A 13,239-nucleotide genomic window follows, 5' to 3' on the forward strand; every position below is an offset into this window, starting at 1 on the left:
ATTTTTCTATGAAGGAAGGGTCCCTTGAGAGCGAGCATGCAAGTATTCAGGAGGTAACAATTGTCATTATACTCTACTACATGTTTTGTCCACCTTTGGTTTTGCAAACCATTCGCATTACCTGAATTTTATATATACCTCTCCTGCAGGTGGCAGATTCTTATGTTGTGGATGAGAGGGTGGGTTTTGCTAAGCCTGCTAATGGAGTAGAACTTTATTTTTGTCCACCACATAAAAGAAAACGTGAAATGCTCAGTAAGAACCTCTCGTCTGAACACGTTGAGGCACTTAATAATATTGATAATGGCCTAATTGGTGTTATTGTTTGGACTTTGGAGAGGGAGAGAGAGGTCAAAGGTTTTTGGGTTTAGAGATAGATTTAGAATGTAATAAATGTGAGTAATTAATGAGATCTTAATAAGAATATTTGTAATAATGAGAGTTTTTTTTTAACTGTTGGATCTACTTAAATCTAACGATTTAAAAAAGGTGTAACTCCAAAGAGTTACACCAGGTGTAACTTGAACCTATCTATATATATATATATATATGATACAGGTTCAAGTTACACCTTTAGATATATATATATATAAATCTAAAGAGTTACACCAGGTGTAACTTGAACCCATCTCATATATATATATATATATATATATATATATATATAAAGAAAAGTGATAAACGTGTATCGAGAGAGTGAGGCCCATATTAAGCAGAATGAAGCCAAGGATTTGAAGTCAGCGCAATAGTCTAACGATTACACCATTCAATTACAACTCGATTGTGGAATATAAAAGTTAAGATAATTTAAATCCATTAAGCCAATTACATAAACTGAATTGTCAGTTTGTTTTCCTAAAAAAAATGGGCAAGACTTAGGTCAGTTTGAAACTTTGAATAACAAAAACGCTTCTAATTGTAAAAATGACGCTACTTCCCCAACTGAATACGTAAAAATCACGCAACTCCAGCGTATTTGTTATATTATATGAATAGAAATACGTAAAAACTACGCTACTCCACCAATATAAGTTCACATACTCCCCCACCCACGAAAGTAAACTGATAATATCTACAGGAAAAGATGGAACTCTGTATGTACATGGCTTGGCAACTCACTCTCAATGAGATCAACGAGGCTTGCAATAAGAATGTCGTGATGTCTCCAATCTCAATCGGCAATGCATTGAATTTGCTGGCTTTTGCTTCTATGGGTAGTACCTTGAAGCAATTGATGTGGTTCCTCGGAGCAAAGGACTTGAACGATCTCAAAGCCAAGTCCATGCTAATGATTGATGCTGGAGCACCCATTGAGAACAACAATCAAGGACTGATTCTCTCTTCTCTTAATACCCTTTGGACTAATCAACCTTTCTCTCTCAAACCCTGTTTCAAGGAGTTTGCCAAAACCGTTTTCAAAGCAGAAGCCCACACTCTTGACTTTGTTAATCAGGTATGAAACTTCTTCTCTGTTTGTAGAGTTTGAGACTTTGTATCATACTGTTTGTGGAGTTCTTTGAATTTACTTTTAAGACTTTGTAGGTTTTCTTTGTCAAACAATAGAACCTTTAGTTTTTCTTAGATTAGGGCATGCTGTTTGAAAGACCTTTATTATATGTTTTGTAATTTTTATTATACTGTTCGTAGAATTTGAGACTTTTTTTTTTTTGTGGTAAAAGATATTGAGACTTTTATCATACTGATTGTGGAGTTTTTCTTGAATTGAATCTTTAAGACTTTCTGGGTTTTCCAAGAAATCAAGAACCCATAGCTTTTCTTAGTTTAGGATACTGTTTGAAATTTTTTTGTTATGAATATCGTGTAAATTTAGAGTATAAGTAGTAAGAGTAGGGTTAGGTCTTGACCATGGCGTTAACGAAGTCCTTTATAGCCGCTTCAATTGTCGATTTCCTTTCTTTCTTTTCTTTTTAAGGCTAACCTAATTTTATTATAAAGAAAAAAACTCTTCGTTAGGGGTGTTATGATTGTTCATCTTTTAGTAAATGTTGGAATTTGAATGATAATTATTATAAATAAAAAATTTCATTGGTTCAATTGCTACTCATTAGCTTCCAAGAAAAAATGGAAAATAAAAAATAAAAAAAAAAGTCAGTTGCATTGCAAATATTATCAAAACAATGTTGCTCAACAAAAATGAATAATAATTATAAAAAACACAAAGAAAAAGCAATTCATTGGTCCAATTTCTACTCATTAAAGGGAAAAAAATCATAAACATGAATGTACATAAGTTGAAAAGAAAATATTAAAAAAATATGGCTAAGCAAAAATGAATGATACCAGCTTGAGATGAGTTAGATTCCAGCTTGACACCTAGTTTGACCGATTGACAGTACGTGTATCAACAAAAATCAGAAACACGAAAAGCCATAACTTATTCGTGTCAAACCCAATTCATAATCCGTTTGTTGCGCTATTTAAAGGATATCATAAGCTATAACAAGAGAGGTTTTCATGGAGAGAAATTATTGTTTGTACGGCTAGAGTTAGTATAACCAAGTTTTTCTCAATTTTACGATACCAGAAACATTCAAAGTAGATTGTAAGAGTTCAAGACCACAGAGAAAAATTAACATAGTGTTGCTGCTACCATAGTGATTAGCTAACACATGGGGCACTTTGATTGGCTACCTAGGTTTTTCATTTATTTAAAACAAAAGTAACAAACAGGCCTCATAACACCAGCAAAATACATGCTTGTAAGACCAGTAAACAGGACTCATAACACCAACAAACAGGACTCATAACACCAGTAAAATTATAATCACAATCCAAGCAAGAAGAACATAACTGTTGTGTTTAGATTCTTTTCCGTGTTCATAATCATAACATTAAAAAAGTTTAAAAAATTTCACTTCAATTGATTAATGAATAACTGAAATCATGATTTTAGTAGGAAAGTGTATTGGCACTTTTGGGCAACTGAGAATTTGTCGCATCAAATTTAATGAGTTAGATTGTTAGGCCACTATTCACTAAACTTGGATTCATGTTTGAAGTTCCAAGAAATTTTCGTAATTCCCTTATTATTTTGGAAAGTTTTGAAATATTCCCAAGAGAGTCTAATGTTTGTGTTGAGAAATGCACCACAAAAAGCTTGTAAGATCCAGCTAGGGCTAATGAATTTCATTAAACATTTGAGTCTGGAAAGTTGGTGCAGCAATTGTGAATCTGAGATAGGCATCAGATGGCTTTGGCAAAATTTCAACACTCACGTTGTCTGTATTGACATGAAATGTTTTCAGCTAGGATAATTGCTTATATTTCGGTGTTTGGTTGTGGCGAAAATGAAAAATATGTTAACATATTTTTGGCATTTGGCTCGTAACAAAAAATCATAATTTATTCTACATCATTACCTCCTCTATCAAATATCCATTCCAAGTGCTCAGCAATCTCAGCCAAGTATCAGTTACAACTCAAGCATCCAATTGAATATCACAGATTTTTCCCACAGATACACTGATAGAATTCACATAAATGATCATAATTACACATATAGTTCACATAAATTGTGCCAAGAGGCCCAAGACATATGCCATGAAAAAATTCACAAAAATGTGACAAAAAAAAAAAGGGAATTAAATTGAGAGTTTGAGAGAGTGATGTAGGACAAATAGGTGAATTTTTCTACATGTGGTTGGGGTGGGTTAAGAGGTTAAGGAGGATTTATGTAAATAGGAGCTAGAGTTGTTGCAGAAAGGGTTACGGGGTTGTGTAGGGAATTAAAAGGTGCTTCGATAAGCTATTTGATGGCCATTTGGTAGAAGAAAGTATTTGAGGATTTAGGGTTTTGATAGGTAAGAGAAAGGGAATGATTTGGGGTTGTAAGTAAAAAGGAAATGGGTAGTTTTTATGGTATTTAGGGGGTATATGAACAATATCCGAGAACTATATCATAAGAGGAGGAGGAAGAAGATGGGAGAAAGAAACCAAATAGGCTGTTGTGCCTCTATGCTTAAAACATTCAATAATTTTATTATTCAATTCCACCTCTTTTGAATACATTGAACACAAATATATATATAAAGACACTTTCTTGTACTAATAGCATTAGGACTCCAATTAGGACTACTAATTTAATTAGTAAACTAAAACCTAATAAAATAGTAACTTGGGCGTATGTCTATAAACAAGCCAAGTTGGTAATTGAACCTATAAGGTCATTGCTTGATTAATTTATTCTTTTCCCACATATATAATAAAACCATAATTAAAATTTTTTTATCCCATCATAAATATATAAATTTTTACTACAAATGGTCTATTTATATTATCAATGCACTACAAATAATTATTTTATATCATATGAACCTATTTACAAACTTATACATTTCAATCTCAAGTCTATATGAGTATATTTTTAGACAAGTATACATATAAAAATGTAATGATTATTCATAATTAAATCAGGCCTTACGTTTAGAGTCTAAACTTGAAGTTGAGCTTGGCAGTCTTATCCCACGACGCCGAAACGATGGTGGGTTGGAGAGTGTTGGGGCTGAAACGAACACACGAGACCCACTCCTGGTGCGCCTCTTGGTCAGAGATGGTGAACTTGCATTCTCCGAGGGTGTTCCAGAGCTTGATCGTGCGGTCACGGGAGAGGAGGAGTCGGAGTCGGTGAGGCCGAAGAAGAGCTTCGAAATCGTACACAAACCGATCGAGGTCAAAATCAGATCGAACGGTCGTAATCCATAAACAAAACTAAATCTAACAAGAACGAAAATAAAATAACACTTCGGATCGGAGCAAAATTACCTTAGATAACGAAAAACGACGACGGAGAGAGAGAAAATCGAAGATCGAAGAAGAGCAAGCCAACCTCCAAAGACGAAGGCTAGGCTTTCTCTGTGTGTGTGTGGGTGAGTGTGTGTGTGTGCGTGTGTACGGGAGAGTTGAAAGCAAAGAGAGAGAAAGGGTGAGATGTGAAAATTGTTGGAGAATGAGAATAATAGGAGGAGGGGTTTCTGATTTGGGCAGGTGAGTGAGAGAGAGCTTGGGTTAGGGTTATTTTCGATATGATTTAGGGAAGGTTTTTTTTTTTTTTTTTATTTATACTAAATTCAGAAGCCGCGTTTTCCAAACGCAGCTCCAGACATATTGAAGCTGCGTTTGATTAAACGCAGCTTCAATATGTCTGGAGCTGCGTTTGGAAAACGCGGCTTCAACATTTTAGAAGCTGCGTTTAATGAAACGCAGCTTCTGCGGGTCTGGAGTTGCGTTTTTTAAACGCGGCTCCAGAATAAATTAAAAAATAAATAAATAAATCCCTGTAGCCGCGTTTCTAAAAACGCAGCTGAAATTCTGCCTGCCAAACGCAGCATCAGCACCAAAAAACGCGGCTTCAGTGCGGGTCTATAGCCGCGTTTAGTAAACGCGGCTATACTTGTTTCCTGGAGCTGCGTTTTTGTAAAACGCGGTTCAAAACCGCAGACTGTAGCTGCGTTTTACAAAAACGCGGCTAAAAAACGCGGCCAAAAACCGCGTTTTTTGTAGTGGTTCTTGTTGTTCTTTTCCTTTTTTATGGGAGGAAGACCAAGAATAACATGAGTTTTTATTTGTTTTGTTGTGGTAAATAAGCAATGATAATGGAAATAGGTGGTGAAGAGAGAAAGGGAGAAGAGGGAGACTTTCTTTTAGAGAGAAAAGGTTCTCTTCACAGAGAAAGAGAGTTGTTTGATGATTTGTGAAATGAAAAGGGCTTCCCTTTTTCTTTTCTTTCTGTTCTTGAGAGAGAGAGGTATGGAAATATATCTTGTATAGTTGTTCTTTAATTGACTTTTAAGACTTTTTAGGGATTTTTTTTTTTTATGTCAAGCAAGAAGTATTAGCTTTTCTTTAGTTTAGGATATTGTTTGAAAGACTTCTATTACATGTTTTGTAATTTTATGATACTGTTAATTGCTTACATTTAAATAGCTGAAAAAAAAAAAGGCCTTCACTAATAATAGTTGAAAAATAAATAGAATCTATAGCAAAATTAGTTCTCCATTCTAATGATATTTTGTATATACAATTAAGTGACTGTCTAGACCCTGATGTTTATTTAAATTTTGTATAAGGACCGTCTAAATACTTAATGTAGTTTTTTGCACATATTAAAACTTTTTGTGTGTGTTCTTTTTTCCTTTTTTGCAATAAACAAAAGAGTGGCTTCTGCTATATGCACAAATGGCCTGTTGTTTTCTTGCACAAGAATAAAGGTTCACCTACGGTGTATTAATTAAATGGCCTGTTGTTTTCTTGCCACAAACTGATATATATATATATATATATATATATATATATTTTATACAAGATAGAATATCTACTCTAGCCTAATCTAAATGTAAATGTGTGTGAAGCTCTCTCCTGGAAACTTGAACCCCAACCCTTGCCCTCCGCACTCTACAAGCATTTATACTTGTGGAGTGAACCACAAACTGATATTGATTTAGAATGTTGTTAGCAACCAAATCTCTTTCACTATGATTATTTATAATTTTTGGCATTGAAATATTTTTGTAGGCGGAAATAGCAAGGAATGAAGTGAATTTATGGGCAAATAATGCGACGAAAGGGCTCATAAAAGAGCTTCTCCCACAGAACGCCATTAATAAAGAAACAATATTCATCCTTGCCAGTGCACTTTATTTCAAGGGAGCTTGGTTAAATGCTTTTGATATGAATATGACTCAACATAAAAAAATTTATCCCCTTGATGGAAAACCAATTCGGGTTCCTTTCATGATCGCACACACAAAGGAGAAACATTTTTATCAATCTTTCAAAAGCTTTAAGGTTCTTAAGATTTCATATCGAAAAGAACAAGATAAAAGAATATTCTCCATGTATGTCATTCTTCCTGACAAGAAAGATGGATTTCATGATCTAGTTCAAAATTTTAATTCCACCCCAGAGATACTAAGTGATTGCTTTAAGGTCAAAGAAGTACAACTTCTTGAGATGTGGATTCCAAAGTTTAAATTTTCATATAAGTTTGATGCTTCCAAAATCATGAAAAATATAGGATTGACATTGCCTTTTGAGATGGTTGGAGACTTCAAAGGAATGATTGATTCTCTTGAAAGTGAAAAAGTTTTTGTTTCCAAAATATTACACGGGTCTTTTATTGAAGTAATGAGGAAGGTACTGAGGCAGTATCTTTTACTATTTTTGATCTTCCTGCAACTTGTTCACAATATGGACCTCCTCCACTTCTCAGTTTTGTGGCAGACCATCCGTTCATATTCATGATTAGAGAAGAGATATCTGGGGTCGTGTTCTTCGTTGGAGTTGTACTTAACCCGCTTTATGGTTAATTGATATTTGTTCATGTTAAAGGAGGTTTGATGTGTCTTTCAAGGTTAAATTTGTTTGGAGTTTTATTTGCAAATTTTAGTTCTTTGGACTCTCTCTCTCTCATTTTGGGTGGATGGAGGATAAAATTAAATTATATATCCAAACCCACTAAATTCATTTTGTTTACTTTTTTAATGAATTTTATACCATTATGGAGATTAGGCTCTTTTCCCACTTATTTTCCCTTAGATGTAGGTATGAGAACCAATTCTTACTTTCTTTCTTCTCTTTTTTAATGAAAGAAAACCAATTCTTGCATTTCTATTGTGGAGAGTGAAAACTCCTGAACAAACATTTGGGCTTTGGATCTGGAGTTCGTTTTTGATCAGGGCCTTCAGGCCCACAAGTCAATCTGTACTGTAAAGGTCCGAGGAGCTGTCCGAGGAGGAATGTATCCTCGGACAGGCCCTGCGATGACCCTGGGACTCGCTGAACGGGTTAAAGGCAAAATTATGAGAAAAAAACTGATGGGTAAGAGGGTGATCCAAGCACCCTCTAGAAGCGAGGATGTGAGAGAATCTAAGGAAAATGCTGTTACCACCACATTAAAGACCCTGCATCTACCTCCCTGACCGCATTAATGAGAAAATGACCTCTGAACAGTAGGATGCAGCCTCCCTGCTATTTGTTTGAAGACTTCAAGGTGGCGGTGGATGTGACAAGTATCTAGGGAGAAGATTTATATGACACGTGGATGAACCAGTGAATGAGAAGTATATAATGAAACGAGAGAGGAAAGAGAAGGGGATCGACATTTTCTATTGAGAAAACAAAAACAGGAACTAAGAATTGTAAACTTGGGCATAGAAAGAGAATATTTATACAACTCGTCATCGGCTTACGTCCGAGGAGATCCCTTTGTCATATTTGTTTATCATTCGCATAGACAGTGGCACTCTTGCCTGTTAATTAAATTTTCAATATCCCTAACCTAGATTTCAAATCCATTCTCTACAAATTTTATTATATAAGGCTCATTGGGCCTGAGCCCAACACTTGTTTTTGGGTCTGGGTACAATTGTGCACTTACAATTGGCGCCGTCTGTGGGAATTTAGCGTTAAAAGAATTGGAACATCATGGTAGGCTTGGGTTTGCATCACGCAGAATCTCAAGGATCGCAGCCCGAAGATCTTTTTGAGCGTCTTGAGCGCTGGAGGGACCGAGAGGAAAACGTTCATACCATATATCCTAGCGCGAGTCATGCGCGCGGTAGAGGCAGCGCCTCCCATGAGAATGATGCCAAGGCCATGCAGAGGGAGATTGACCACCTTAAGAAGAAGCTGCGCCATGTCAGACGAAGGCGAGCTTCACCCCCATCCAATCCTTCTTTAGGGGAATCCCGGGGAAGCAGTTACAGTTCAAGGTCCAGGACTCCCCCCAGCGAAACCTTCTCTTGCGAAGAGGATGACCTATTAGGTCGTAGGCATCGAAAACTCCCCTCCAGGGGCTTGGGGAACGACGCTATGAGCCGAGCGTTACACCAACTCTCCAAATCGCCCTTCTCACGCAGGATTGAGAATGGAAGGCTCCCCAGGCGATTCACCCAGCCCACCTTCACCATTTATAATGGCCGGACAGACCCGGTGGAACATGTGAGCCACTTTAATCAGAGGATGACAGTGCATTCTCACAACGAAATCTTGATGTGCAAAGCCTTTCCTTCTAGCTTGGGACCTGTTGCTATGAGATGGTTCAATGGTCTAAAGTCGGGGTCTGTCGGTTCGTTCAGGGAACTTACTAGGGCATTCGCGTCTCGGTTCATTACATGCAGCAAAGTTCCTCGACCGTTGGACTCGCTATTATCTATGGCCATGAGGGAGGGTGAGACGTTGAAAGCATACTCCGACAAGTATTGGGAGATGTTCAACGAGATAGATGGAGATTTTGACGAGGTGGCGATCAATACCTTTAAAGTAGGCCTTCCCACTGATCACGACTTGAGGAAATCCTTGACCAAAAAGCCCGTACGGAGTGTACGTCGCCTCATGGACCGTATTGACGAGTACAAAAGGGTTGAGGAAGATCAACAGCAGGGTAAGGATAAGGCGAAGGTTATCCCGCAGGAGAGAAGGGATTTCAGGTCGGACAAGTATCACAATAATAAGCCAAGGAGAGATTACTCTGGGCAGTCTGGCTCAGCCACTCCTCAAGCAGTTAATACTGTATTCTGAGAACCAGTGCACCAACTGCTGGAGAAAGTCCGTAAGGAACCCTACTTCAGATGGCCCAGTAAGATGGCGGGGGACCCTACGAAGCGGAATCAGAATATTTTTTGCCAGTACCATCAGGGTGTGGGTCATACTACCGAGAATTTTCGGACTCTCTAGAACCATCTGGAACAGCTTGTTAGCGAAGGGAAACTGAAGCAGCACCTATACCAACCTAACGGGCAAGGCAGTCGGTCTGGCTCAAATAATCAGAAGAACAACTCATCTCGGCCACTCTTGGGAATGATTAACGTTATCTTCGCTGCACCTGGCAGGACCGGTTCTTGTCCTACCAGGGTGATGGCGGTTGCACACTCCCAGGCCAAGGAGTCAGGCTCGAAGCCGAAGAGGATTAAAGGGAATGTGCCTATCTTGGGATTCTTAGAGGAGGATAAGGTTGGGACTATCTAACCCCATGATGACACCCTGGTGGTCACTTTGAGGATAGGAAATTATGACATCAAAAGGGTGATGATCAATCAAGGCAGCGGCGCGGATATTATGTACCTTGACTTATTTAAGGGGCTAAGGTTGAAGCTGGAGGACCTCACTCCTTATGACTCGTCACTAATAAGCTTTGAAGGGAAGGCTGTCATACCAAAGGGGTAGATTCGATTGCCGGTACAGTCTGGCTCAGAAACGGTCGAGGTGAATTTTATTGTGGTTGACGCGTATTCCCCATACACGGCCATCCTTGCCAGGTCTTGGTTGCACGCTTTGGGTGCTGTCTCCTCGACTTTGCATGTTAAAGTAAAATTCCCCTCCAGGGGATTCACCGAAGAAATTCTTGGCAGCCAAGCAGTGGCAAGGTAATGCATATCGGCTACAGTACTGCATCAAGCCAAATCAGAGTCCTCGGCCTCAGTTATGAAGGACTTATAGCAATTAACGACTCTGGATACGCCAGATGCGGTGACAGCAGAGGAATCCATGTGTGAAGATTTGGAGAAGTTTCTGATAGCCGATGATCCCGAAAGGCTCTTTCAAGTTGGTGTACGTTTACCACACCAAGAGAAGATGGAATTGGTGGAGTTTTTGAAGGACAACATCGATGTCTTTGCCTGGGATCCTTACGAGGCTCCGGGGGTTGACCCAAGTTTCATTTGTCATCATTTGAACGTCAACCCTGCCATCGTTCCTAGGAGGCAGCCACCTCGGCATTTCTCTAAAGAGCATTCTGAGGCTATTAAAGAAGAAGTGCTCAAGCTCAAGAGGGCTGAGGCTATTAAAGAAGTTTTTTACCCGGAGTGTTTGGCGCATACAGTTGTGGTGAAAAAGAAGAACGGAAAGTGGAGAGTATGTGTGGACTTCACAGATTTAAACAAAGCCTGCCCAAAGGACTCGTTCCCAATGCCAGGCATCGATCAGCTTGTGGATGCCACGGTCGGACATCCTCGGATGAGCTTTTTAGATGCCTTCCAGGGCTATCACCAAATTCCGTTGGCAGCAGATGATCAGGAAAAGACTGCCTTTATTACTCCAACAGGGAACTATTACTATGAAGTGATGTCGTTCGGATTGAAGAATGCAGGGGCTACTTACCAAAGGATGATGACCAGAATGTTTGAGTCGCAACTTGGAAAGACCATTAAGGTATATGTGGATGATATGGTAGTGAAAAGTAAGACAATACCCACGCACATGAAAGATCTGGATGACACCTTTCAAATACTTAGAAAGTACAAGTTGCGCCTTAACGCCTTAAAGTGTTCTTTTGGGGTGGGTTCCGGAAAGTTCCTAGGCTACATGGTGACTCATAGGGGAATAAAGGTGAATCTGGCGCAGATCAGAGCCATCCAAGGCTTACAGCCACCTCGAAATCCAAAGGAAGTTTAGAAGTTGACCGGAATGATCACTGCTCTCAGTAGATTTATCTCTCGGTCAGCTGACCGGTGCAGACATTTTTTCCAACTGTTAAATAAATGGAAAGGATTCCAATGGTCCGAGGAGTACGCTTTAGCTTTCCAGCGACTTAAGGAATATCTTTCTCGGCCACCCATTATGTCTCGGTCGGAGGTTGATAAAGTCCTGTTTGCGTACTTAGCTGTGGCCGTCCATGCAGTCAGTCTGGTCCTTATAAGGGACGACAGCGAGGCGCAAAGACCAGTCTATTATGTCAGCAAATCCTTGAATGAAGCTGAGGTGTGTTACCTGCCCTTAGAGAAGGCACTTCTAGCCGTAGTTCATGCCACGCGGAAGCTTCCTCACTATTTCCAGTCCCACACCGTTGTGGTTTTGACCCAAATGCCTCTCAAGTCAGTGTTACGCAGTGTTGACTACTCGGGAAGGGTAGCTAAGTGGGGAACTATTTTGGGAGCTTTTGACATCAAATACAAGCCACGCATCTCGGTGAAGGGCCATGTTCTAGCGGATTTGGGGTAGAGTTTGCTGAACCATTGTTGAAAGAAACTGCGAAGGAATCACGCATGGATGAAAAATCAGTTGGCATGATCACGGATAAAGGGCCCCCAATTTGGAAAGTGTCCGTTGATGGGGTAGCCAACCAGAGGGGGTCTGGTGTCGGACTTGTATTAGTATCCCCTGAGGGAATTGTCTTCGAAAAATCATTGAGATTAGCGTTCTCGGCAACTAATAACGAGGCTGAGTACGAAGCGGTCTTGGTCGGCATGAACATGGTACGTAGAATGGGAGGAAAGGAAGTTCATATGTTCTCGGATTCTCAGTTAGTGGTTGGCCAGGTGACAGGGACCATGGAGGCTAGGGATCCAAGAATGCAAGAGTATCTGACCCAGGTCAAATGTTTACAATTAGAATTTGATTCTTTTATCCTTTCTCACATTTCTAGAAGTGGAAACACACATGCAGACTCATTGGCCACCTTGGCGACGTCCTCGGCTCAGTGTCTGCCTAGAATTATCCTCGTCGAAGACTTGCTAGAACCGACTCTGACCACTGTTAGGGTCGTCCGTATCCATTTAATAAGGCCCGAACCTAGCTGGATTGACCCTGTGGTATCTTTTCTAAAAAACGACGTTCTTCCTAAGGACAAGTCTGAAGCAGATAAGATCCGTCGAAAGGCGCCGCGTTTCTGGCTATCCAAGGATTAGAAATTGTATAAACGCTCCTTCTCCGGACCATACTTGTTATGTGTACACCCCGAGTCAACAAAGACACTTTTGGAAGAATTTCATGAGGGAATTTGCGGAAGCCATACTGGGGGAAGGTCCTTAGCCCATAGGGCTCTGACTTAGGGATATTGGTGGCCTAATATGCAGAGGGAAGCTCAGGACTACGCAAGAAAGTGTGACCAATGCCAAAGGTTCGCTCCCAACATTCATCAGCCTGGGGGAGTCCTTAATCCTTTGACCAATCCATAGCCTTTCGCTCAATGGGGATTGGATATAGTAGGGCCTTTTCCGAGGGCTGTGGGAAACAAAAGGTGGCTACTCATGGGAACCGATTACTTCACTAAATGGGTTGAAGCTGAGCCCTTGGCAAATATTAGGGATATCGACTCCAAGAAGTTTATATGGAAGAATATTATCACTAGATTTGGGGTACCTCGCACACTCATTTCAGACAATGGCGTTCAGTTTGATAGTAGAGCTTTTCAGAAGTATTGTAGTGACATGGGCATCACAAACAGATACTCTACCCCAGCTTATCCTCAGGGAAATGGGCAGGCCGAGGCCGTCAACAAAGTCA

General features: G+C 39.7%; 1 pseudogene; it reads left to right on the forward strand.

Annotated features, from left to right (window-relative positions):
• Positions 1–1,084: 1,084 nt before the first annotated feature.
• Positions 1,085–7,346, forward strand: LOC142633614 (serpin-ZXA-like; annotated as a pseudogene).
• Positions 7,347–13,239: the final 5,893 nt, after the last annotated feature.

Source organism: Castanea sativa, chromosome 5, assembly GCF_040712315.1.
Source record: "Castanea sativa cultivar Marrone di Chiusa Pesio chromosome 5, ASM4071231v1".
In the NCBI taxonomy this organism is placed as follows: domain Eukaryota; kingdom Viridiplantae; phylum Streptophyta; class Magnoliopsida; order Fagales; family Fagaceae; genus Castanea; species Castanea sativa.